General features: G+C 37.1%; 1 long non-coding RNA gene across 1 annotated transcript; it reads right to left on the bottom strand.

Annotated features, from left to right (window-relative positions):
• On the bottom strand, window positions 1-24,659 carry LOC126184142 (uncharacterized). The gene is made up of 3 exons (XR_007536827.1): window positions 24,565-24,659; window positions 20,233-20,434; window positions 1-678 (listed from the first exon to the last, which is right to left on the bottom strand). It is a non-coding gene; the product is annotated as an uncharacterized LOC126184142 (long non-coding RNA).
• Between the last annotated feature and the right edge of the window lie 2,706 nt (window positions 24,660-27,365).

Raw genomic sequence — 27,365 nt, 5'->3', positions numbered from 1 at the left:
ATGGAATATTAAAATCTGTAATGAAGAGACTGGTGTAAGTTGAGCAACTCCTACATAAGGCTGCAAACTTCCTTCCATATGATAGACTTGTCCATGTATTTTAATACAATATAGGTCTCTGCCAGGAATATAAATGAAACTAAACAGAAGTGAAGCAAATGCAGATCACTGGTAAATTGTCTAATATTTCTGGATGGTTCTTAGAATAGTCATTATTCATCTCTATGAGGTTTTTAAGCTCTTCACAAACATTAATGGACTCTAAGTTAACCTTTCCCTTGTGCCAACGGTAGCTGAATTGCCACTGAACTCCCTTGCAAAGAACCTTTCAGACCAATGTACACTGATTTGGTCCATATCATCAACACCGTGTGTTTGACTTCATTGTCTTTAGCAAAAGGACAGGCAGAACAATATGTTTTTGGAATTTTATGTAGCTTTTGTCTTGCACTAATGTTTGGTGGCGACGAAGTAGGTATGTTGGTCACAAAGTTGCACTAACTGTGGGGATTGAACATTTAATTGGTTTTGTCTGCAGTTATGCTGAGCTTCTCTATCTTGCTGAAGCCAAAGTTTTCTTTGTTTGTCATGTCTTCTGGCACCACATTTCTTCTTCTGCAGTCTATGAGACACTCCAAAGGTGTGGAATGTCCTCTGGCTGGAGGTCTCCATTTCTACCTGCAAGTTGCTATGCATTGAATCGTGGAAACCTAATATATGGAAGAAAAAAGTTACCAAACATTTGACAGTTTTTATTTTTTGTAATTATTCATTTGTTAGGAAAAATTAATAACAAATAAATATTCCCATCAGTAAATGTTTGTTTTACCTTTGCTCATGATACATATTAATTGTACTGAGGTTGAAAATCCTGTAAAGTAATGAATTAATAAAAAAAAATGATTATGCATATTAATGATATTGATTACTTATAGCCGGCTGCGGTGGCCGAGCGGTTCTCGGCGCTTCAGTCCGGAACCACGTGACTGCTACGGTCGCAAGTTCGAATCCTGCCTCGGGCATGGATGTGTGTGATGCCCTTAGGTTAGTTTAGTTTAAGTATTTCTAAGTTCTAGGGGACTGATGACCTCAGATGTTAAGTCCCATAGTGCTCAGAGCCATTTTGATTACTTATAAAAGTACTCAAACAATATTTGGGCACTGATGGCAGAGATATTTAGTAAACCAAACCATATAGCCAGCATCTAGTTACATGAGCCACAGATTATTTACTGCACATCTGCTCAATTGTGTCAACTCCTCCCTTTGTCATGTTTTAGTCCATGATACTGTGTGACTTATTGGTTCCTTCCCCAGTTGTGCCTGCACTGTGCATGGTGTGAAGCAGTGCAGCACATTTATTTTTTTGGCCCCATGTGATGCCATTGTAATATCTTTCTGGTATTCAAACATTGAAACCCAATATACCTGGATTTCAGCAGTAGGAATTCTGGAGGGATTTCAGTTTTTTTTTTCCAGAGTTCCAATTCAAGTGATGTGTTTTTGCAAAAGTGAGATTGCCAACGGATAACTAGTACACCAATTATCAAAATTAATATTCCAATTGGATCCATGCCAAGTTTCTGCCAGTCAGTGCACAATATCATTTGGTTTATTTGACATATTGTAAGGGCCATATGCTTGTGTTCCACAATATAATTCAACTTACGCTGCGTAGAATGTTTTGGCATTGAAAACATCAAAGAATTTCAAGCCATACTTGACTGATTTGTTTGGTATGTGCTGAACAAATGAACATCTTCCCCTAAAAGGTTCCAGCATCTCATATATGGTTGCAAATTCTCCCAAACTATAGCTTTCTTTACAGTATGTACCAAATTTATCCAAATATGGCCATATCACTACTGATTTATCTTTCTCATGCCTTTGTGTTCTTGTCACTTTATCATCAAGTCTCACACTTCTGAGGAGAAATGAGAACACACACACACACACACACACACACACACACACACAGAGAGAGAGAGAGAGAGAGAGAGAGAGAGAGAGAATCATCATACCAGTGCCATCATTACTACAAAGTTCCTCAGAATTTGTTTTGTTTGCACCCTTCAAGCCAATCAAAATAAGAGTTCCCATAAGAGCACAAATTTCTGCCCTCAAAGTCTCCTTTACATGCCTATTTCTAGAATACTTGTTTTGTGATATCAGGTTTCTAATATGCGAGCTGGTGTATTCCACAAGTGAATCACTCATGCCCTCACTAATAATGTTGTGAATGCAGTCACTTCCTCCGTAACACTCTTAGCAGACCTCTTTGAAGGCATTTCTGCTGTTTTGGCTATAACACTTTCCTTGGACCACTTAGGTCTACCATCTTTACCAACAAAAGACCTACAAATAAAATCCAAATTGTCACCCAAGTCTTTTCTTCATGACATTGCATTTCCTCTTCTTCATTCTCATTTCTCTCTAAAGGACCCACTTCTATTTCTGATTCATTGTTGCTATTGCTAACTTGTATTTGTTCTTCCTCCCCATCGGAATAGTCATTTAGAAGCTTTTCAATTTCTTCCTCTGACAAACTTTATTTGAAATGAGCTCAAAAATTACAAACAAAAATGAACTTTATTTGACAATGAAAGATTTTAACCCATAAAAATGATGGTATAAATAATTAATTTAAAATAATTTACTTACATTGCCAGTCGCATTGTTGACTCTGAACACCAATCAGTGTGTGGACAAATTGCCAATGTTTTCCCATTACAAATCCAGCAACAATACAGATGACTAACAGAGGTCCAACTTGAAGACACATGCAACTGCCAACAGTCCAACAATAAGTAATTAGAATTAAAAGCTAAACAATTAACTCTGGTTGACTCACTTTCCAACATGATCGCTCAATGGTTAAGCAAAATTACAAAAATACACCGAATGAGGTGGTGCAGTGGGTTTGGTGTACTGGTACATCTGGAAGAACAGCAGTTCAGATTTCTACCCTGTCATCCATATATAGATTTTCTGTGGTTTCCCTAAATGGCTTAAAGCAAACGCCAAGACAGTTTCTTTGAAAAGAACATGGTCTGTTCCTCTCCCTTTACTTCCCCAACTGAGCTTGTGCTCCATCACTAATGACATCACTGAAGGGTAATTAAATCCTGATCGTCCTTCCTCAAAAACACCACAGTTTGCATCTCGATGCAGGAGTCAAGGACCTACTTACAAAGAGTATTACCTAAAATGTCACATGCTGCTTCAACAGTTTCACTCTAGTTCTTACAATTTCTTAAATTTGCAGTATCCCTTCAGTGATGATAGAAGTACCATATTGTAAAGGTAACTGAAATTGAAATAAAAGATGTATTTTAACTTATGAAACTGAGAGCTGCAGTTTATTTCCAAGAGGCTTTGGAACTAAATGTAATGCTTACTTATGCACTCCAGCAATAGGAACATAATCTGGAACAAACAGAAATTGAACAGGTGTAGAAACTTGTAAAACTCAAAAACTAAACTGTGAACTATCACAACCAAATGAAAATTGTGATTGTAAGAGTTAATAGCACACCTTTTTGTACACAAATATACTGGGTCAAACAGTAGAGTGAACAATATATTGACAGTCAATAAAAATGAGAAACAGTGGTGTAAATTTGGAACTTTCAAAGCTGTTTAGTAACTCTAGTGATGTACAGTCAGTATCCACTGATAGTAAATTGTTCATTACTCTGACTGAAAAAGACAGTGATTCAAAATATTCGGACTATGACATCAAATTTAGAAAGACAACAGATATAGGGCAAAATCAATCAGATATAAATACATATTTCCTTCCCTACCGCTTGGAACTTTCAGCAAAATGTACACTTCACTGCAGAGTGAAAATTCCGTTCTGGAAACATCTCTTTGACTATCGCAAAGCTTTCTGCACTACATCCTTTTTTATCAAAAGTGCCTACCCAGTACATTACACAGGAAATTCTCTGTGGAGGTTAAGTGGAGAGAGGTGCAGTGAAAATGGAGCTTTGAGCTAAGAGTCATACCCAAATCACATATTAAATGACAGCATTTCTCACGGAACATAAGGGTTAAGTTTCAAGCTGTGGTCTGACATATAATCTTAATCTGTGTGGAATTTTCATTAGCTTCCACTAAAGCTACAAACCTCATGAAATTATTAAAACACTCCTTATCTTCTCAATAGAACAGTGTACTGTGTATGTTAGTAAAATCATGTCAAGAATTAATCATGTATTACACTAGTTTTGATACTTGTTGGTGAAAAATAATGTACCCCATGACGAATTAATTAAATATTTTAGTACCATGAGTTCACTGTAAATATAAATTAATTTCTCTTCAACCATTCTTCCAAATATGTTTCAAAAGCTTGCTTACAATACACTTCTGACTCAAACATGCACTACTGATATCAAGAAAGAAGTATGCAGATGAAGTGAAACTAGCAGAATAATCATGATGCATGTTTTACTGTCAGAAGGGCAATGTGTAAGGCCTTCAACAACTACTGTAGGAGAATTTATCAAAAGATCTCTCACAGAATGCAAAAAAATTGTGAGAATATGTAAAGCCTATCAGTGGCACCAAAGTTAATGTCGAGACACCCATGGATGGAACAAGAATTGAAACTGAGGCCAGCAAAGCAATAGCAGAAATGCTGAAACTAGTTTTCAAATGTTCCTTTACTAAAGAGGACATATAAGTAATGTCCCAGTTTACTTCTCACACCACTGCAAAGATGAGTGGCAGAGAGATCAGTTGTATTTCACACTGAAAGTCCTGGTAGAGTTAGGCAACCATGACAGATATAATAAAAATGACTAAAAATGCTTGTTGGTTGCTGGAAAAATCTTGTTGCTGCTTTTGGAGATTTTTTCTCATTTCCACATTCACAACATGTTTGGGGCCAAATCATCATCTGGTGGCCTGTCAGCAATTAAAATTTGGGATTACAAACTCTTCCCATAACACAAATACAAATATACACAATTGCTAATTTCACAAATGTACTAAAATAATAAAATGTCAAAGATGTCAACAGTGGCCACAAAGGGTGGACAATTTGTGCTTCAAAAAGGCAATTGAAGACATCAAAAATATGAAACAACCAATCTCTTGTTCCACTGAACTGCTCGTTAAGTAACTGGTCATGGAAGCGCCATCTACATACAAAAATTTCTTGGTCTTCCAAGATATCAAAATAAACACCTCTATCCTCATAATGAAGAATCTGTCAATTGTTTCCAATGTCACAAAGCTGATTTCTGCACTGACATACAGGGTGTTACAAAAAGGTACGGCCAAACTTTCAGGAAACATTCCTCACACACAAAGAAAGAAAATATGTTATGTGGACATGTGTCTGGAAATGCTTAATTTCCATGTTAGAGCTCATTTTATTACTTCTCTTCAAATCACATTAATCATGGAATGGAAACACACAGCAACAGAACGTAAGAGCGTGACGTCAAACACTTTGTTACAGGAAATGTTCAAAATGTCCTCCGTTAGCAAGGATACATGCATCCACCCTCCGTCGCATGGAATCCCTGATGCGCTGATGCAGCCCTGGAGAATAGCGTATTGTATCACAGCAGTCCACAATACGAGCATGAAGAGTCTCTACATTTGGTACCGGGGCTGCGTAGACAAGAGCTTTCAAATGCCCCCATAAATGAAAGTCAAGAGGGTTGAGGTCAGGAGAGCATGGAGGCCATGGAATTGGTCCGCCTCTACCAATCCATCAGTCAACGAATCTGTTGTCGAGAAGCGTACAAACACTTCGACTGAAATGTGCAGGAGCTCCATCGTGCATGAACCACATGTTGAGTCGTACTTGTAAAGACACATGTTCTAGCAGCACAGGTAGAGTATCCCGTATGAAATCATGATAATGTGCTCCATTGAGTGTAGGTGGAAGAACATGGGGCCAAATTGAGATATCATCAACAATGCCTGCCCAAACATTCACAGAAAATCTGTATTGATGATGTGATTGCACAATTGCGTGTGGATTCTCATCAGCCCACACATGTTGATTGTGAAAATTTACAATTTGATCACGTTGGAATGAAGCCTCATCCGTAAAGAGAACATTTGCACTGAAATGAGGATTGACACATTGTTGAATGAACCATTCGCAGAAGTGTACCCGTGGAGGCCACACGCTGTACATGGTACGGAAACAACTGGTTCTCCCATAGCACTCTTCATACAGTGACGTGGTCAACGTTACCTTGTACAGCAGCAACTTCTCTGACGCTGACATTAGGGTTATCTCTCAACTGCACGAAGAATTGCCTCGTCCATTGCAGGTGTCCTCGTCGTTCTAGGTCTTCCCCAGTCACAAGTCATAGGCTGGAATGTTCCGTGCTCCCTAAGACGCCGATCAATTGCTTCGAACGTCTTCCTGTCGGGACACCTTCGTTCTGGAAATCTGTCTCGATACAAACGTACCGTGCCACGGCTATTGCCCCGTGCTAATCCATACATCAAATGGGCATCTGCCAACTCCGCATTTGTAAACATTGCACTGACTGCAAAACCACGTCCGTGATGAACACTAACCTGTTCATGCTACATACTGATGTGCTTGATGCTAGTACTGTAGAGCAATGAGTCGCATGTCAACACAAGCACTGAAGTCAACATTACCTTCCTTCAATTGGGCCAACTGGCGATGAATCGAGGAAGTACAGTACATACTGATGAAACTAAAATGAGCTCTAACATGGAAATTAAGCGTTTCCGGACACATGTCCACATAACATCTTTTCTTTATTTGTGTGTGAGGAATGTTTCCTGAAAGTTCGGCCGTACCTTTCTGTAACACCCTATAAATGAGCTCCTTGTGCACTACCGCATGTAGGGTAACCACATTCTCTATATTGCATTCTGAATTCACTCACAGTATGTCTGATGTAAGACATGTCACAAGCTCTGCACTTACACACTTGATCTTGTAGACAATCTCCCCTCCCCCAGATGTAATATTTATTAAAATGCTGACATGTACTATGTCAGAGGAGCTTCCCCTATTTGTTAACAGCATTGAAACATACAATCATGTTATGCTTTTTAAACTCATTACTAATCTTCACAGAGGGTGGGCCAACATACATCATACATCATAGCATATCTAACTCCTTTGTTCTTTATTCCGGTCCCTTCACGAGTCTGTGACAGAATTTTTTTACCTGTTTTCCTAATATCACTGTCTGACAATCCATTTGGATTGGGGTGGAGGCTATTTTCCTGTCAGTGGTCTCCTGGTAAAGTGCAAATTTTTTAACCTTTGTAACACTGAACAAGAAATACTTTCTTCTGTGATGGGAGGTGTTTATAATTCACAGTAATAATGACATGTTGTCGTTGGCTTATGAGAAACCTCATATTCTAAACACTAGCCATTCCTACTTATCTGTAAATCCAATAAGTTAAGAAAACCCTCAACTTCCAACTCCACAGTGAAATTAAAATTGTGGTGTAAAGAGTTAAAAATTTCTAATAGTCCGAGCACCTCATTCTTACTCCCATTAAAAATGATGAATATATTGTCAACATAACATTAGTAAAGTACAATCTTATTAACTAGCTCATTCTGCCTCATGAAAAGTTTTCATTCCAGACTATTTACAAAAACCTCAGACAAAATTCCAGAAAGGCTAGAGCCCATTGCCAAGCCATCACTTTTATGAAAAATACATCCATTAAAGGAAAAATAATTAAATGAAAGAGACTGGCCTACTTGGTTGACAACTTCCTTCACCAATGATAAATGTGCTTCATTATGCAAAATAAGATATTCTGAACCACCTTTAGAGATTCTGCAACAGGGATATTGGTGCATAAATTAGTGATATCCAAGGAAAACAAAATACAGTCATATATGAAGATAGTAACTGTTCTCCAAAGAACAGATACCATTGATGACTGTGCAGTTTCTCTAGAATAAATGATAATTAATTGAAACCCTCAGATGCTGACGGGTGTTGTTGATATACCTCAATGGGGACAGCTGAAAATGTGTGCCCCAACCAGGACTCGAACCTGGGATCTCCTACTTACATGGCAGATGCTGTATCCATCTGAGCCACCGAGGACACAGATGAATAGCACGACAGCAGGGACTTATCCCTTGCACGCCCTCCATGAGACCCACATTCCCAATTGTCCACAATCTACATATATAATATACCTAATAGATATTTGCCCATCCACTCATTACTCGCACACAGTAAGGTGACAATTCCTGTAAGCGTTCGGGCAACCTGTGGGCATTTGCACAGACAAAGGTCAATGGCTGGGTAGCCTTTAACTATATATGTGAAGATAGTAACTGTTCTCGAAAGAACAGATACCATTGATAACCGTGCAGCTTCTCTAGGGTAAATGATAATTAATTGAAACCCTCAGCTGCCAACAGGTCATCAATGGTATCTGTTCTACTCTTAATTCTTTTGGGTCTTCAGTAGTTAGTGATGTGTGGTTGTATCTGAGGTTATATTATTTAATGGACTGAATAGCTTATGCATAGTGTTTATGAATATATATTGGGCTGAACAGTGAAATGTTTACTTGCAAACAGTGGCGTCTAGAAGACAAAGGTATTTATTATATTATTTTAATTAGTGCGCCACATAGTGCTACTTCGTGCCTACGGCAGCGGCAGCCATGACATCACGGCCGAGGGTCGGTGGGTGGCTGGGGGTCATTGGCAAGTAATCAGTTATGTAAAAATGTCCTCATTTGTATTACAAATGTTCATTTGTATTACAAATGAAGTTGCAAGTAGGTATATAAGAGGCAGCATTGGACTTTATGGTTAGTTCTACTTAGTTAACGATGGGTTATGGAGTCAAATCGTGGGAAGTTTAAAAAGTATACTGCTCGTGGTGAAGAGAAACAGTTACCTCGGTCAGCAATACGAGAGATTAATCGTAAACGTGCCACAAAACGTAAGAGAGATATTTTAGATGAAACATTGGAGTTAACTACTGAAGACAAGAATTTTTTTGATGCTTTATAAGATCTTCATTTAACTGAATTATTTAGTGATGCTCCATCTGAAGTGAAATGTCCTACACAAGACAACGAACTGACACCAGGACCATCTTGAAGACTGATAATCAACCTAATTTAATAGACAAAGAGTTTCAAGATCAAGGATTACAAATTCCCAGTACTTCTGCAGCCACAGAAATGGAAGCAGAAGAACAACCATGATCTTCTCAACAATTATGGCAAGGTACTAGTAATATTGATTCAGCAGCTGGTGGTACAAGTTCTGGACAATTAACTACATTTCAGTTATGGATGTCAGTAGAACAAATTAAACAAAACAGTGTTATAATTATTAATACACATATACAGGGTTATTACAAATGATTGAAGCAATTTCACAACTCTACAATAACTTTATTAATTGAGATATTTTCACAATGCTTTGCACACACATACAAAAACTCAAAAAGTTTTTTTAAGCATTCACAAATGTTCGATATGTGCCCCTTTAGTGATTCGGCAGACATCAAGCTGATAATCAAGTTCCTCCCACACTCGGCTCAGCATGTCCCCATCAATAAGTTCGAAAGCATCATTGATGCGAGCTCGCAGTTCTGGCACATTTCTTGGTAGAGGAGGTTTAAACACTGAATCTTTCACATAACCCCACAGAAAGAAATCGCATGGGGTTAAGTCGGGAGAGCGTGGAGGCCATGACATGAATTGCTGATCATGATCTCCACCACGACCGATCCATCGGTTTTCCAATCTCCTGTTTAAGAAATGCCTTTTCCATAAGATTTTCCAAACTGTCGGCTGTGGTACGTTTAGCTCCCTGCTTGCTTTATTCGTTGACTTCCGCGGGCTATGCGTGAAACTTGCCCGCACGCGTTCAACTGTTTCTTCGCTCACTGCAGGCCGACCCATTGATTTCCCCTTACAGAGGCATCTAGAAGCTTTAAACTGTGCATACCATCGCTGAATGGAGTTAGCAGTTGGTGGATCTTTGTTGAACTTCGTCCTGAAGTGTCGTTGCACTGTTATGACTGACTGATGTGAGTGCATTTCAAGCACGACATCCGCTTTCTCGGCTCCTGTCGCCATTTTGTCTCACTGCGCTCTCGAGCGCTCTGGCGGCAGAAACCTGAAGTGTGGCTTCAGCCGAACAAAACTTTATGAGTTTTTCTACGTATCTGTAGTGTGTCGTGACCATATGTCAATGAATGGAGCTACAGTGAATTTATGAAATCACTTCAATCATTTGTAATAGCCCTGTATTTTTTGTATGGGGTTATGTATATAAATGGTTTAATGCAGTTGCTCCTGATAATAATAACGAAGTTGTAGCTAAAAGATTAGTTACGTCTGGAGCTCAATTTATGACTAACTAATTAAGTCTGTTTATGAGTAAAGCAACAATTTGATTCATTACCACATAATTCATTTGTAAATAAATTATGGATGTCGTTAACTCCTGTTGCCTTAGAAGCCAGTTTTCAAACTGGAAGTACATTAAGTGCAAGCAGAAGTATTACTCATGTTCCAATGTTAATTTATAATAAAGGTGTGAATCTTGCAATTGCTGATGAACCAGTTAAAGTTACGACTGAACAAACTAAACCTATGTGTATTAGTCGTATTGCAGCAAAAGGCCATATACAAAATACTTTATGGGGTTCAAGGTCAATGAATGATTATCCTATATGTTTAACTGTTCCACATAACTGGCCTTTTTATGATTCTTTTATAATACCACATGGTAAATCTGACGATAATGGAAATTTATTTGCTACAGATGAGTATTTGGAGTTCATAATTTACATAAAATGTACGTCGCTTAATTTTTGAAAGTGATAGTGATGGTGACGAAGAACTATCTCAAATTCGTAGTAGAGAATCTGAAGACCAATTTAATTGTCGTTGTGCATACTGGGGAGCATGTATTGACAAAAAAGTATCTTTTATCTACAAGAGACTTGCAGTATGGTGAACAAACAATAGTATTAAAAGGTTTGGGATGGCCAAGCTGTTTGTATGACAATGCTGTAATGAAATATGTACCAAATACTACTTATAAATTAGAAATGAAGAATTTGAAAGACATTTTAATTGGAGTGCTATCGCTTTTAGAAGATATGATCATTTTATGCGAATTTGGTCATTAAAAGATAAAGATTTGATAATGTGGACACGATTTGATACAATGTGTAAATTACTATATAGAATTAAAATTGTGGATGTAAATTATAAATTGATATCACTGAATCAACCACACAATTACTGTCTTAGACATTATGGCCATATGTGTAAACCTGTTCTATACAATGTATTGTGTACAAATTATTATTTAAATGTTATTATTAACACTCAGGATGAAGGAAAATTATGAATACTGTCTAATAATCATTATGTGAGTCGACCTAGTAATGTATTATATTTAACTGAACAACCAACTCAGGATCATTATGGGTTTACTACTCAAAAAATACTTTGTATGTCAAAAGCTCATTATTTTGAAACTATATTACAAATGAGTGATATTTTATTTTGTAGAATATGTTTAACTGCTACATTTGCAGAACGCATTGAAAGTATTTTCACTAAAGATTTAATACGTTCTGTTTCTGTAAATCAAGGAACACCATGTGATTTATAAAATACTATAAATTGTTACAGCAATGGAAAATGTGGATGCGCTCTGAGTTCGTTTTTGATTTCTCTGCAAGGATGAAGAGAAATCTGTTTCTTTGATTTTGTTTTCAAAAGAATCTAATGCAATTTGTAATTTCCTTATAACACCTCGAGTATTGGCTTTGGATGAACACAGAGTGTGTCCAATCCAGTTCTCTAAATTGGATACACAAGTTATTAATTATGTTGTCTGAGGTGATTTTTCCCATTCCCCCTTCAATTTGCTGTAAAGTTTGTAAATGTTCAATTTGATATTTTTTTTTTTCAAAGTGAGAACGTAACCATAAAATGAATTTAGAGAGTCTTGAGGATCATCAAATAAATTAATAATTTTAACTAATAGACTTACAATTTCAATTACATCTATTGTTAGTCCATCAGTATCATTGTTGTCACTTGTTAAAGTTGTTATTTTTGTTTTCTTAAGGGGAGTTACCTCTTTTTGTTCTTCTGTATCAGAAGTTTTTCTCTTACATCCTGTGTCTATATCTTTAGCTGGTGTCATTGGTCTTGTATCATCTTCATCTGAATAGTCAGAAGATTCTGACCAAATGTCCTTTTTAGACATATTAAAAAATAAATTTATGTCTTTTTGAGTTGGAGTAAAGTATTTAAATTGTACTTCTCCAGTAGTAATAATAGAGCTGTAAAAAAATTCAGTCAAGATCTTCCTTCCTAGAATTTGCTAGAGCTCATGCCCAAGAATACACTCTTCATGACGTAGTTCATGAGGAGCACAAATGTCTTGTCACAGTAGGTATTTTTCAAAACTTTCCATCCTTTACTTTGACAGACAATGTCATTTCTGCTCTTGTAAGTGGAGAGTCCCAATAAATCAAGATAATTCCAATGTACAAGGCATGTTTTTTGAGTAAGTACCATTTTAAAATAAAAATAAAACAAGTGGTCTTTTCTTATCAGTTTTATTTTCACATGAAAGCCTGTACTTTAATCTAATTTTCTACATAATTCTCACCAATGTAAAGGCACTTATCCCATCATACAACCAGCTTTTGAGTGTCATCCTCATAGAAATCTGCCATCTGATTAGGGAACAACTGCAGAAAGTATACTTCTTGACATGTCAAATGTTGGTAGGAATTGGGTAAAAGTCTAAACTACAGGTTTTCTCGTAAAAATAAAATTGCTAAGGAAAGTCTAACGGTTTTATTTTTATTTCAAAATCGTATTTATTTAAGAAGCACACCTCATACAATCCACTGCTGATTTGTATCCCTTGTCATGCCAAGAAGAGTTGCTTTCCCATTTGATATGTGGTCATTTCGTCTTAAATATCAATAGAACAAAGTTTATTTTCATGTGTCCTTTGATGAAGGGTGGTGTAAATTTGTGTTTCCAATACTTTCTGTGTGTCATAATATTATTGTAGCCTGCCTTTTAGCATTTCCAATGTAATAGATAGTTTTCAGCTGCTCTAAAATCACAATTTTATGTTATGCATCACTATATATTATGGTACTTTAATGACACCAAAATTACTGAGGTCATTGTGACTGATCATTTATGAACCTTGGCTCACTTTTAAAGTAGACGTGTCTGGCTTGCAGTCTATAGAAGTGCTCATTCTTCCTGTCAGAGTTCACTACATTATCAGAGAGGAAAGGTTGCAGCACATGAATCCTCACACAACAATCAATGCACCTTGTAACACCACAAAATTACAAAAAGTGAGCCAGCCACTGTGACCAAGTGGTTCTAGGCACTTCAGTCCGAAATTGCGCTGCTGCTACAGTCGCAGGTTTGAATCCTGCCTCGGGCATGGATGTGTGTGATGTCCTTAGTTTAGTTAGGTTTAAGTAGTTCTAAGTCTAGGGGACTGCTTGGAGCAGTCTGAACCATTTGAACAAAATGTGATGGGAAGATTAAGTATCATCTACAATCCATCCCAGACACACTCTTGATTACAGCACTTCTAAATGAACTCTACTTGGACTTCACAATGTGAACAGATTTTCAATCACTTGAATCATCACCTGTTGCACTCACTATCATGGCCTTTTCACCATATAATCTAGGCATGTTTGCAACAATGCTGTTGTACCACTCACTGTATGCATCAAAACATCCCACTTTCTATGCTTGAAATATCTTGTAAACAGGCCATTAAAACTATTCCCAAATAGAGAAAGAATTATTATTGTTATCTTTTATGTATATACATTCTGTAACTTGAATATAAGTGCTGACTAACTCACATCTTTATGTTTCAGTTTTGGGAGGATAGAACTGTAATAAGTAAACAAGACTCATTATGATCTCAAAATTTGCACCAAAAGTATATAATGTAGAACTTTGGCTAATTATGCACAATGGCTTGCTGAAGCTTTAAAGAATTTGCTTTCAAAGATGATACTCCACAAATTAAATTGTACTCTCTCACTCTCTCATTAATGAAAATCTGTAGAAACAGATGAGAAAGGTGTCCAACTGGCATTATCTGTTATTTTGGAACAGCTTCTGTATGTATAAATTATAATACTTTTTCAAAATAGTTCCATGCTGTCATATCAATGATATGCTTGTTGTTGGTTACAGTTTTATTCAGATAACATGCAATGAAGAGTTGCCTTTACATGTACAGATATGTCACACTGGAGAACAATGAGATGGAACTTTCCCAAAATTAGATCCTCGTATTACCTGACTTAATGTTTATGATATATCAGTGTTGGCAAATGATGAAGTACAGATTGTGACATTTGCTGATGAAACTGACAAACTGACCAAGGATCAAAATTCCACAGTATAAAATGTAGCTGGAACTATAATAATCCAGATACACAAGTAGTTCGCAGCATCAACCAAAAAGGTTCCAGAAATAAAAGTTATTCAGATTCATGCTGTATATAATAGTCCACGAGGTCCTGTAATTAAAATGAAAAACAAGTAAACAATGTCTTGTGATGGAATGAGAATATGGCTCAACTGGACAAAAATTCAATTCAGGATGTTGAACCTAACAAGTTATTCCCCAACATAACTCATAGATAAGTTAAGTTGTCATACTTTGTATGTTTTTACTCTTTACTGTTTTACAGTATGGTGTTCTTGGCAAATGATATAAGACCTGACAATGTGTTATGTTGCAAAAATGAGATATGGATGTGATCTGTGGAGATACGTATGAGAATTATTGTAGGAATGTTTTCAAGGAAATCACAATATTTACACTTATTTATCTCTCAGTTCACATACTCTATCATTATGTTTCTAGTAACAAAAATGTTTCTCATGAATTGTAGCAGTCATAATCGTTATAAATGAAGCAATCATAATTTTGAAAAATGCTGCATGAGTTCCCAAAATAAACAGGAAAATATAATCTTGACATCAAAAAACAAAAGTTTTCTTCCTGGGCTCTGCTATAAGTGAGTAAGATTATATTTCAATTTTCATAATAAATATTGTAGCTAGAATTAATGCACCAATAGTTAATCATAAACTAACTGTTATAATGAAATGAAGATGCTTTGACCTTCGGAGGATGCTGGTGACCATAATGCCTAAATAAACCCTAGAATTCACAGTCCTTTTAATTTAACTCAACAGGTTATGAGTTTTCACTTTACAGGGATCATCAGATCTTAAAAATGCAGTGACAGAAGACAAGTGGTTTATAATTTTCCATCCTTAGTATTACTGCTCTTTTTTTTAGATCTGATGGGGTCTATTAAGTCAAAACTGGTGAGCAATTCAAACAAATTAAAATGTGTCCAAGACTGTGAATTTTACAGTTTAGCAATTATATGTTGAAATAAACATACAAATTCACCTCAATTTTGCAGTACTGAAGCATGTCAGATGTAGATATGATGTGACCAATTTAGTGCTTGATGCACACTGACAGTCACAAGTACCAGAAAATTAACAATTTACAAGCAAATAGTTAAATAAATTAAAGTAAACAATCAAAGATCACCACCCATGTTTTCCAACCACTAAACTGCTGCCACCTTGTTGCAGTCACGACTTGGAGAATCTCACTATTCTCAGCATTAGAGAGTAACAGCTGTTCTCTCTGTCCGACATCTGATTCAGTTCAGATTCCGTAAGGTGACATGGGGACAACTGAAGCCCAGGAGTTTGATTTGCAAGAAGCCTGTCTGGAGTGCAGACGATCACTCTAATTTCCAGGCAGAAGCCAGATAAAGCTCTGGCTAACTGGCTCATGGCACTTCTCCAACTTAGTTGATGAGATTTTGATTAGATTGCAGAAACTTACTGAATGATCTTGCATATGAGACGAGACTGATTATTCTGTATTCCTGTACATAAATGGTTGAGAGATAGATGTCTTCTTAGGCAAGATGGAGTAATATTGCTTAACACTGAGAGCCACTGAAAAGCCATAGGCAGAAGTGTACCAGACATAATGTGCATGGCATGTCAAAGATGATCACTTAAATGACAAATTTTAAGAATATTTCAGTTTCCATATTAAATGGGCTGGGGACCTGTTGAGTCATATGCCTGAACAGTAGTCAGCTGGTGAAGAAAGTAAATCCAGTGATGTTCTCAAAGTGTTTGCATCAGTTCTACAAAAAGTTTCCAAAAGCTAGCTTTCACAGTAAATTATTGTGGCTCTTCATTTCTCCAGCTGTTTTCTGAAGATGGTGACAATACATAAGTGACCTACCCAAGGTTATGTCCAGCTACTTTGTATTGATCTTGCATAGTAAAACAGTGACTCTGAATATTATCTGTGGACAGTAGTTTTCATATTTGTTGCTCAAATGGAATGCTGCAATGTCTGTCTCCAGTGGATTTGGTTTTATCTTCCAACTTCTGACATACTCATGTAATGTATGAAAGTCCTCTGTCACTATTTCTTCTGCCTCTGAGTGACCGGTCTGTTGGGTCACTAGACAGATGTAATCAGCATATGTAAGTTTGCAGGACACGTTTTCTGACATGGCAGTGCATAGGTGAGGCTGTCATTTTTACTCTGGTGGTTCACATGAAAAGGTTTTCAACATGATTATGGCCACACAATGGGAATTAACAGACGCAGAATGGTAGTTGCAGCTAGACACCTGGGATGTTCCATTTGCAAATCATTAGGCAATTCAGTATTATGAGAGCCTGCGTCAAGAGTGTGCCAAGAACACCAAATTTCAGGTATTACCTTTCATCAAGGACAATGCAGTTGCCAACGGCCTACACTTAATGACTGAGAGCAGCAGCGTTTGCACGGAGTTATTTGTAGTAACAAACAAGCAACACTTTGTGAAATAACCACAAAAATCAGTGTGGGACATACAAAGAATGTATCCATTTGTTTTCTGATCCTCCTCCATGAATATTATAAATCCTCTCCTGCCAGACTTGAAGCACTTAGTGACCTAAGAATATCTTGTTTACTAACAGTTCTTTTGTGAGCTATAGTAGTCCTGTAAAACTTTAATGAAATTTTATTACTCTGTTCTTAGAAATGCACTGTCATTTGTTGACCCAACATTCATATTCTTGGGTGGCTTTTATAATTTTACCAATATAATGTTTTACAGATTTCTTCACACGAAACTCAATCAAACAAAAATCTCCAACTGTTAGAACGCTGTTAGCATCTGCACATAATGGTACTGATTGTGATTCAGAGTCTGTGAGATCATATGCAATATGCATTCCATTATCATGATCACAGGAAACCTGTTGCTGACCACTGCTGCTGGTGGCATTATTGTCTTCCTCTAGCAGAGTCTCCTCTCTTGTCAACTGGGCTGAAGTACCTATTACAACACTCCTGCACTGATAGTTTTTCCTGGTCTGACATTAATATTCTTATTCCTGCTCTTTCTTTCAACTAGCTTATTAACTCCTCTCATTTTCTTCGGAAAACTAATTACTGCTTCAGACACCAGAGGAATAGTAATGGGCGATTCTTCATTTTCTAGGAACTGATCAGAATTTCCATCATGCAGTCTCACAAATACCTTACTAGGGTTGTAAGAATACATATCACATTTTTCAAAGTCCTCCAGCTGAATTTGCACTATCCTCTTCCTCAGTTGTGTACAATTTTTCATACAGCTCTGAAAGTAAACATGGAAACTGGTCTTTACTCAGCCACTGAGATTTCTTCTTTAAAGAGGTATCCAGGGATCCAATATGCTCCTCCACTGTTGCTTTATAGGCCATAAGAAACAAGTAACTACCATTTGCTGGGTGACAAGAGAATGATATCCGATTTTCTTGTGTTAGCTATGGAACCCTTGCACTAAAGTGACTGTTCAGGTTATTACTGATTAGGACATTTTTCTCTGGAATAATTCTGACATTTGGATCAAATACTGTTTCAAACCAATCAGTGTAGATGACAATGTTGAACCAACTACTCTTACTACACTTTTATCTTGTGTTTGATGGACCACCTTCTGTCCAAGTTGACCACATCTGTTCATCATTATATATGACATATGCTGTCAATATAGCACCTGTGTTTGAACCACAGAACATAACTGATATCAAGCTCTTAGTGCTACTACAGATTCTAACTGTATATTTACTCACTCACACGAATACGAATTTCTTCTGGCCAGTGTCATCTGACAAGTTGGTCTCATCATAATCTATATGTATACAGGGCAATTCAGTTGCCCATACTGATTTGTTTCATGTAACCCATGTATGTCTGTATCAGTACTTAACATCTCATAAATGGTTCAGAAATATTGTCTTATAAAGTGTGTTTCACCATCAGAAACTATAAAATTAACATGAGATATCGAAATTGGGAGTGTGGAACTAATAAGTTTCCAGTATATAACCTAGGAACCATTTCTCAAAGCTTTAGTACTATAAACAGAATGAACTTACAGAGACATCCAATACGTGTATGACTACATCAATAATTACACAAAGAAAAATTGGAGACACTTGAATAAGATTGGAAGAAGTAAGGTATGTCTTGGGCCAAAAACATTGTGTAACTCATGGCCAATCGTCACTTGTAGTTTTTTACTGTACAATTCCATTTGCTAACAGTTTCCCAAACCTCTGAGAGGGAATGTACATTGATTATGGGCTATCACCTGTCTGGATACTGTTCCTGTACAGACATAGTGGAGGTTGCATAAAACAAATTGTTAGGGGCAGCTAAACCACTCTTTATAAAACAGCATGTATGTATGTGTGTATGTCCAAGATCTCCTCCCTAACACTGGATTGATTTCAAACAAATTTGGCATACACACAGCACATTTCACAACTATTAGCACTGCAGCTGTCAGAACCTTCTAGCTCCCATAGGTGTGGAGATAAAGGGGGAAAAAAAGATAAAAAAAGTTTTTCACCCCCTGAGGTGCAGGCTGCCCTGCACAACAGGCATGTTGTGTTTGAGTAGTATCAGCCTACTTATCAATTTGCTTTGCAGGGCAACCAAAACATTGGGTGGAAAAAAATTTTTTTTTCATGCCCCTAATATGTAGGTTGCCTGCCACTACAGGCATGTTGTGGGAGTAGTATTTCCCTGCTTTATTGACCTGTTTTCTGGAGACTACACATGTGGATAGATATGTGTGAAGGAAGATTGAGATGAATAGAAGAACAGATGAACAGAGAGTGGGAGAGGGCAGGGGGGGGGGGGTAGGGAGAGGAGAGGCAGGACATGATGGACAGTGGGTGGGAGATGGATAGCAGAAGGCACCAGGAGGAGATGGACAGAGAGAGAGGAGGAAGGGGAGGAGGAGATGGACCGAGAGACAGGGGCAGGAGGATCTGGATATAGGGAGAAGGGGAGGAGTTGATGGACACAGAGAGAGGGGGAAAAAGGTGATGGACAGAGAAAGGAGGAGGAGAAGATGGACAGAGAGAAAAGGGGAAGAGGAGGTGGACAGAGAGAGAGAGAGAGAGAGAGGAGGGTGAGGCAGAGAGAGAGAGGAGGAGGAGGCAGGGAGAGGGGAGGGGCAGATGTACAGAGAGAGGGGGAGGATGACATCGGCAGATGGAGGGGGAAGAAGATATGGTCAGACAGAGGGGTTGAAGGGGATGGACACAGAGAGGAGGGAGGAAGAAATGAAGAGACATGGAGAGTGGATAGTAGGAGATGGACAGATAGAGGCGGGAAGATGAGTTGGACAGAGAGATGGAAGGAGCAAGAGGTGGACACAGAGAGGTGGGATGAGGCAACATGTTAAATATATATGTTGAATGTGTACTCAGCTGAAGATGCGGGGAAAAGGCTAGTTAAATAAATTGTTGGGTGAGACATCAGAACTATTATCATTTTTTAGTGTAATGTTCAAATTATCAAAGTACTGATTTATGGTTGCAGCAGATAAAGGAGACCTATTTGTTGAGATATTTCTACTCATGTTGAGACAGTTGACATTTGTGCCTTTTAAGAAAGACTGAGGCCCAATCAGGATAGAAATGTTGTCTTTGAGACATGATAAGCCCTACTGTATGGCTCTGTAAAATTAAATTGACATTAGCCATCATATTTAAATCTACCTGTCAAACGAGAAACTGACAGTTACAGTTACTAAATAATCAGCAAAGCTATTTTATTCATCAACAGAGAATACTAACAGCTGTCCAGTAGAGTGAGAAAATTTATTTCTTGCTGTGTGGCTGAGATCTCTTAGTGGAATATTAAAATGTTTTCTGGCCTTTCACAGTATCATTCTTCATTTCCTGGCTGTCTTCATAGTTTCTTCGAAGTTTTCTGAAGAATGATTCTCATATCGGTATGCATCATCTCTGTGTACATGTTTTCTTGCCATTTTTAGCACTGAAATAAATAAATATACATATTATAAATAATTTAATATCAAAATAACAAATGTAACTGTGTAAAACAACATCTTGGCATAAAAAGGAATGGGATTCATTAGAAATTTGTGTTATGTGTACACTTTGAACATTTATCAATGTTATCTCATTTACCAAAATATAGTGAAATAGCACAGAAAACATTGCCCCAAGAGAAATTTACCTTCACCAAAGCTGGAGTGAGAGGCAGTGTTAAAAATCATTTTCTGAAAGATGTTCAGTCTTTCCTGTGTTCAAAGTAACCCCTGCTTATGGTGTAATGAAATGGATGATAATAAATGGATTTAAAAAGGCAAAATACACACAAACTTCCCGAAGAATATAATAGTTCCATTTCCAAAAATGGCAAGTGATAACAAGTGTGAATACTGCTAATCCATCACTTTAATAAGTGATGGTTGAAAAATATTACCATGAATAATATAGGCCTACTGAAGTCATGAAGTCAAAAATGTGCTGTCTTTAAATATTGTTGGAAACCTTTCCAAAACATTTCCTCAACAAATGTAGCCTACACAACAGCAGCCATGGATTGTCAGTACAATTTGGTACCGCACTGGTAGGATTTCTAACAGCATTTAAATATAAGCCATTTCTGATTCCATCACAAGGTGTTTTTACATGATACATACAGAAAACATATTGCATTCAAGAGTAAACACAAAATAAAATATATCTATGTATGTATATATACTTGTCCTGGAAAAAATGTAAAAGTAAAGAAATGGAATGAAAGAGGTAGGCTGCATTGGCCATGCTCTTCTGTAGAATAGCCAACTTACTTGGGAGCCCTCATGTTATAATGCTACCTCACAGGTAGCAAATATGATTCATGTGCAAACAAGGAGGTACAAAAAAACAAACAATAAAATGAAATTGAGGTATGCTTCATTTGGAAAATGTGGAATAGTGGATAAAGGTAAACTGGACAAATGCCTAAATACCAAACATGGGAGCCACCTAAATTTCAAAGGAAAAACTTTTATGTGACAAGAAATGCAAAACTGTCACAGAAAAATTAATTGCACAAAATTCTCAATCACGGAGCAGCTTTGGCAGCACCTGATGCATGGGAAGAAGTACCAGGAACAAGAAGCCAGCACAAAAGGAGCAAAATTTTTGGTACTCACTGATAGGGAAAAAAACAACATAACAAATACAGAAAGAGATTTTAAAAAATCAATTTCAAAATATTTCATCAAAATTATTAGCTGCTGAAGTATCCAATATTTTCATAGTGATGGAGCATGGTTTTAATGGGAGCAAATTAAATGTTTTCAGTCCAATAGGATACAAAAATGTAACATATTATTGCAGAACTGAACATAAAAGTGGGGGAGTAGTAATACACGTAAGCAGCAAAGTAGGGGACTACACTCCACAAAAGACTTCAAACTGCATGGACTTTTGCTCTGAAGCAGCAGCAGTACAAATAAAGTCCATGGAGGAAAAATGACTTTTAATATGAATATATCAATCACCTAACTCAGGCACCAACAAGATATACAGAAACACCAAACACATTAATAGATGAAATTCTTTCATATATGTCAACAGATAAACCAAAAGTTCAGGTCGTGAATGCTGTCATTGCAGATGATTATGGATAAACAATTGAACTGGAATATGATATAAAAAGAGAGGACAAGATAGTGGCTGAATTTAGACAAACTAAACTTGAAAATTTGAATAGGCTACAAATTTTGCTAAAAGTGGTATGATGTGTACATACAGGCCAGCATAGAAAAGAGCTGGGAATCTTTCTGTGATGTATTAAGACACCATATAGACACAGCCTGTCTTAAAATATGCAGAACTCTTAGGGCTAAACCAAACAAAAAATGGTACCCCATAGAAATTAAGAATATAGATAAACTGATTTAGCTCTACAAAAATTACCAGAAAGATAGAAGACAGGACAGTCATGAGGCTTACAGGTGCAAGAAGAAAGCATACACTTGAATGATATGAGAAGCAAATGCAAGCCACTAAAAACTTGAAATATAAAATTCTCCTAACATCTCTATAACAGTCTGTAATTATATGAATGAGAACAGAAGAGACTCACATGTCTTAAGAGATACAAATATAATTATGACAAGTGAGAGGAAAGAAATGACAGATCCAGAATATGTGTGTGATATTTTCAATTAGCTTTGTATTGTTGTAGCAGAGAAACTTCTAAAATAGTAACAAAGAACATGGAAAGTTTCAAAAGAGTGGCTGAGAGTTTATACCTACTGCCTACAGATGAAATGGAAGTTTCAATAATAACTGGCACTCTAAAAAACAAAACTACAAATACAGGGGTTATGGATGGTGTATCACCAAAAATGGTAAAACCCTCTGCAAGTTACCTTGCAAAGCCTTTGACATTCCTGATAAATTTAGTAATAAAGAAAGGAGTGTTCTCAAATTGTTTAAAAAAGAGCAAGGTAGTGTCAGTATTTCAATGGAGGAGAAAAAAAGGGATCCATGAAACTATAGACCCATAATAATCACAACTGTTCTGTCTAAAATAGTAGATGGAGTGATTAAAGACAGTGTTACAAACTTCACAGAAAAGCCGACCATGCTAAACAAAGCACAACATGGGTTTAGGAATCGTAGATCCACTAAGATTGGAATGGTGAACTTCATAACACACACCATTGAGGTCCTGGATCATAAAAAGGAAAGTATGTAGAATATATCTAGATCTTTCAAAAGATTTTGATTGTGTCTATCATAAAAGTCTTCTAGAAAACCTTGACTGCTATGGCATAAGAGGGAAACTCAGCAGATATTATAAACATATTTGTTGAAAACAGACAATGAAGTGTTGAAATAAAACATGAATCCAGAAATACAGTGAAAAATGTCTACTCTGATTTTCTGCAAATAAAATATGGGCTCTGTACTAGGAGCTCTACTATTTATCTTGTATACACGGCGAGTCAGGAGGAAAGGTACATGCTTTGAGACGCGATAGTATTAGTGATTCTGAACAAAAAATTTCATATGGACATATGCCCTATTGTGAATGGTTTCCAAGATAGAACATGTTTAATATCACTTTTGTAGATTTTTATTTAATAACTCAAAAACCGCATACCCCAACAAAAATGCATCTCAGTACACAATTAAAGCAAATTACATTTGCAACAAAAAAAGGTCCTCTTTATTTTTTGACTAGGACTAACAGTCTGCACAAAGATATCGCAAGAATATTGGAAATCTCCCGAGATGTGTGTGTGCCATAGCTTAAGTACTTTTTGTGGGCCAGTTTGAGGTAGTTAACCAACTTGATAGACCACAAGCATCCCGTATCAAAATGTTCGTCTCAACTTCCTCTAAACTACTGTGGTACATAGTAAACAATGAGAATGAATAATACAGAAAATAAATAGAAATATACATTAAAAGTTTTCTATCTTGGAAACCATTCGAAATAGAGCACATGTCCACATGAAGTTTTTTGTTCAGAATCACTAATGCTATCACCTGTCAAAACACGTGCCTTTCGTCCTGACTCAGCCTGTATACACTGAGGTGATAGAAGTCAAGGGATAGCAATATGCACATATACAGATGGCAGTAGTATTGTGTATATGAGGTATAAAAGGGCAGTGCATTAATGGAGCTGTCATTTGTACTTAAGTGATTCCTGTGAAAAGGTTTCCTGTATGATTCTGGTTGTACGACGGGAATTAACAGACCCTGAATACAAAATGGTAGTTAGAGCTAGGCTTGTAGGACATTCCATTTTACAAATTATTAGGGAATTCAATATGCCAAGATCCACAGTGTCAAGAGTGCACCAAGAATATCAAATTTCAGGTATTACCTCTCATCACAGACTACACAGTGGCTGACAGTCTTCACTTAATGACCAAGAGTAGTGTTTGCATAGAGTTATCAGTGCGAATAGACAAGCAACACTACATGAAATAACTGCAGAAATTAATGGGAGACGTGCGACAAATGTAGAAGTGACATGGGAACCACAGTGATAAGATTTGTTCAAAATAAGTACAAATATATTCATAGTGAAAAAATGCGCTATATGGTAAACACAGAAACCTTGCTAAAAGTGTACTACGGACTTACCTTCCCATTCATCCTATACTGTATACCAACATTGTGAGGAGCAGCAGACGTATACATTCAGAGAATTTTGAAACTTCAAAAGAAAGCCACCAGATGCATAGCAAAACTAACATCACAGGAATCCTGTGAAAATAAATTCAAAGAATTTAAGATATTAACTACGCCAATTTTGTACATATATGACACAATATTTCTTTTAATGTTAAATTGTACAGCATTTCTAAACAAAGATTTTCATGAACACAACCACAAGAAATAGAGAAAATTCCCATCACTCCAGCAAAACGTTGAAAATGACAATTAGGGACCTTACAAATACAGGAAGCTTATTTTATAACAGACTGCCACTTAGCATAAAGAGCATGAAGGAACTGAGCACCTTCAAAAGAAAAATGAAGGAACATCTCATCTCTGGATGCTGATATAAGGTGAAGCAGGACTTGCTGGCAAATCCATAGGAGAAATGTGAAATGAAGTTGGAAATGGAGAAAAACACTTCCTTTCTCAGGTGGAATCAAATTTACTAAAAGAAAGAAATGAAAACAAAGAACAATGCTGAAAATACAAAAGAGAACATAGGCTGATTTGACAGTTGTCATGGGGTACCTCCTAATACCATGTCGGACCTCCTTTTGCCCAGTTTAGAGCAGCAGCCTGATGTGACATGGACTCAACATGTTATTGGAAGTCCTCTGTAGAAATACTGAGCCATGCTGCGTCTACTGCTGTATATAATTGCTATAGTGCTGCCAGTGCAGGATTTTGTGTATGAACTGATTTCTTGATTCTATCCCATAAATGTTTGATGCGATTCATGTCAGATGATCTGAGTGCCTGTCCAGAATGTTCTTCAAACCAATTGCAAACAACTGTGGCCTGGTGACATAGTACAATGTCATCCATAAAAATTCTATCATTGATTGGGAACATTGATTGCTGAACATAACCACTTCAAGTCAATGATCCAGTCACTCAGACCAGAGAACCCAGTCCATTCTATGTAAACACAGCCCACACCATTATGGAGTCAACACAAGTTTGAACAGTGCCTTGTTGACGACTTGGGTCCAGGGCTTCGGGTGAGGGGAGGGCGGGGGGGGGGGGGGGGGGGGGGGGGTCTGTGTAACACTCAAACCATACCATCAGCTCTTACCAACTGAAATAAGAACTCTTCTGACCAGGTGTCAGTTTCACTCATCTAGGGACCACCCAAAATGGTCACAAGGCCAGGAGAGACATTGCAGGCAATGTCATGCTATTATCAAAGGCACTCGAGCTGGTCGCCTGCTGCCATAGTCCATTAATGCCAAATTTTGTGCCACTGTCCTACTGGTTACATTTGTCATACATCCCACTTTGATTTCTGTGGTTATTGCATGCAATCTATGCAAATGCCACTGCTCTCAGTCAAGTGTGTGTTGTCTGTGGTGAGAGGTAATACCTGAAATTTGGTATTCCTGGCACACTGTCAACACTGTGGACCTGTGAATATTGAATTCCCTAATGATTTCCAAAATGGAATGCCCTATGTGTCTAGCTCCAACTACCATACCATGTTCAAAGTCTGTTAATTCCTGTCTTGTGACCATGATCATGTTGGAAACCTTTTCACGCAAATCAACCTAGTACAAATGACAGCACCGCCAATGCCTTGTGTACGCGATACTACTGCCATCTGCATATGTGCCTACCACTACCCAATCACTTTTGGACCGATGACCTAGCAATTTGGTCCCTTGCCCCCTCTTTTAAAGCAACCAACCATCACTTTTGTCACATCTGTGTATATACTAAGTTTATTTGGTGGAAATATGATTTAAATGAGTTTTCACCAAGTATAAATGTCTCAATCTTCTGCAGTGTGGATAAGCATACATTATCTAAAAAAACTAGTTTTCAGTTTATATCCATGTATTTTAGAATTTTCAGCAGTATGGCAAAAACAAATAACTTATTATTTAATTTTCTTTTGTATCCAAAACTGTTGCATAAATTAATGCTTGTTATTAGCAGTATTATTACTGATCATCTGTCAACATTACAAAAAAATCTTATTATGTATCAGTGACAAATTTCAAAGGAATGTGTTTATTCTGTATAAAAATGGCTACATGATGTGTCTAATACCAGTGTGAAATATGATATATTGAGAAAAAATAGACAATAACTATAGCTTACTTGATGTGACATTATTTCTTGATCAAAGAAGCTTGGTTTTCAAAGATTCATCTCAGAAAACTGGAGATCCAAGTAATGGAAATTTCCTTGGAGTATTAAAGCTCTTGAGTCACTACTATCCTGTTCTTGCAAAACACATATGCAAGGTCAGAGATGAACACAAAACTGGAAGACATTTACAAGTTCATTAGCTGCCAGGATGGTACTCGGAATACATTTATTTCTTATTGTACCATATCGACAGGAGTGGCATCTTGGAATAGAAAGAAAATGAGAAGTATTACTCAATTACTGTTGATGCATCTCCTGATTCAAATCATGATGAACAGTCAACATTCATCTTTGGAATTTTTAGATTGTAATCAGGATACAGGAGTTGCTATCACACATTTAATTCGATCAATATCTGTGAAACTCTCAGTTCCTAACAATATATGCCATGGGCAAGGTTATGATAACAGAAGTAATATGAAATGGCATTATAAGGAGCCCTAACACATTTTATTCATTGGAATCCTCTTGCAAAATTCTCTCTTTGTGTCTGTCATAGCCTTATGTGGTGTCCATGCAGCTACGAGTTGTCATGGAGCAAATACTTTTTTTCAGAGCTGTTGAACTTCTTT

This window comes from Schistocerca cancellata, chromosome 4 (genome assembly GCF_023864275.1).
Source record: "Schistocerca cancellata isolate TAMUIC-IGC-003103 chromosome 4, iqSchCanc2.1, whole genome shotgun sequence".
In the NCBI taxonomy this organism is placed as follows: Eukaryota; Metazoa; Arthropoda; class Insecta; order Orthoptera; family Acrididae; genus Schistocerca; species Schistocerca cancellata.
The sequence above is the reverse complement of the archived record's forward strand: the minus strand, read 5'-3'. Positions and strand labels throughout refer to the sequence as shown.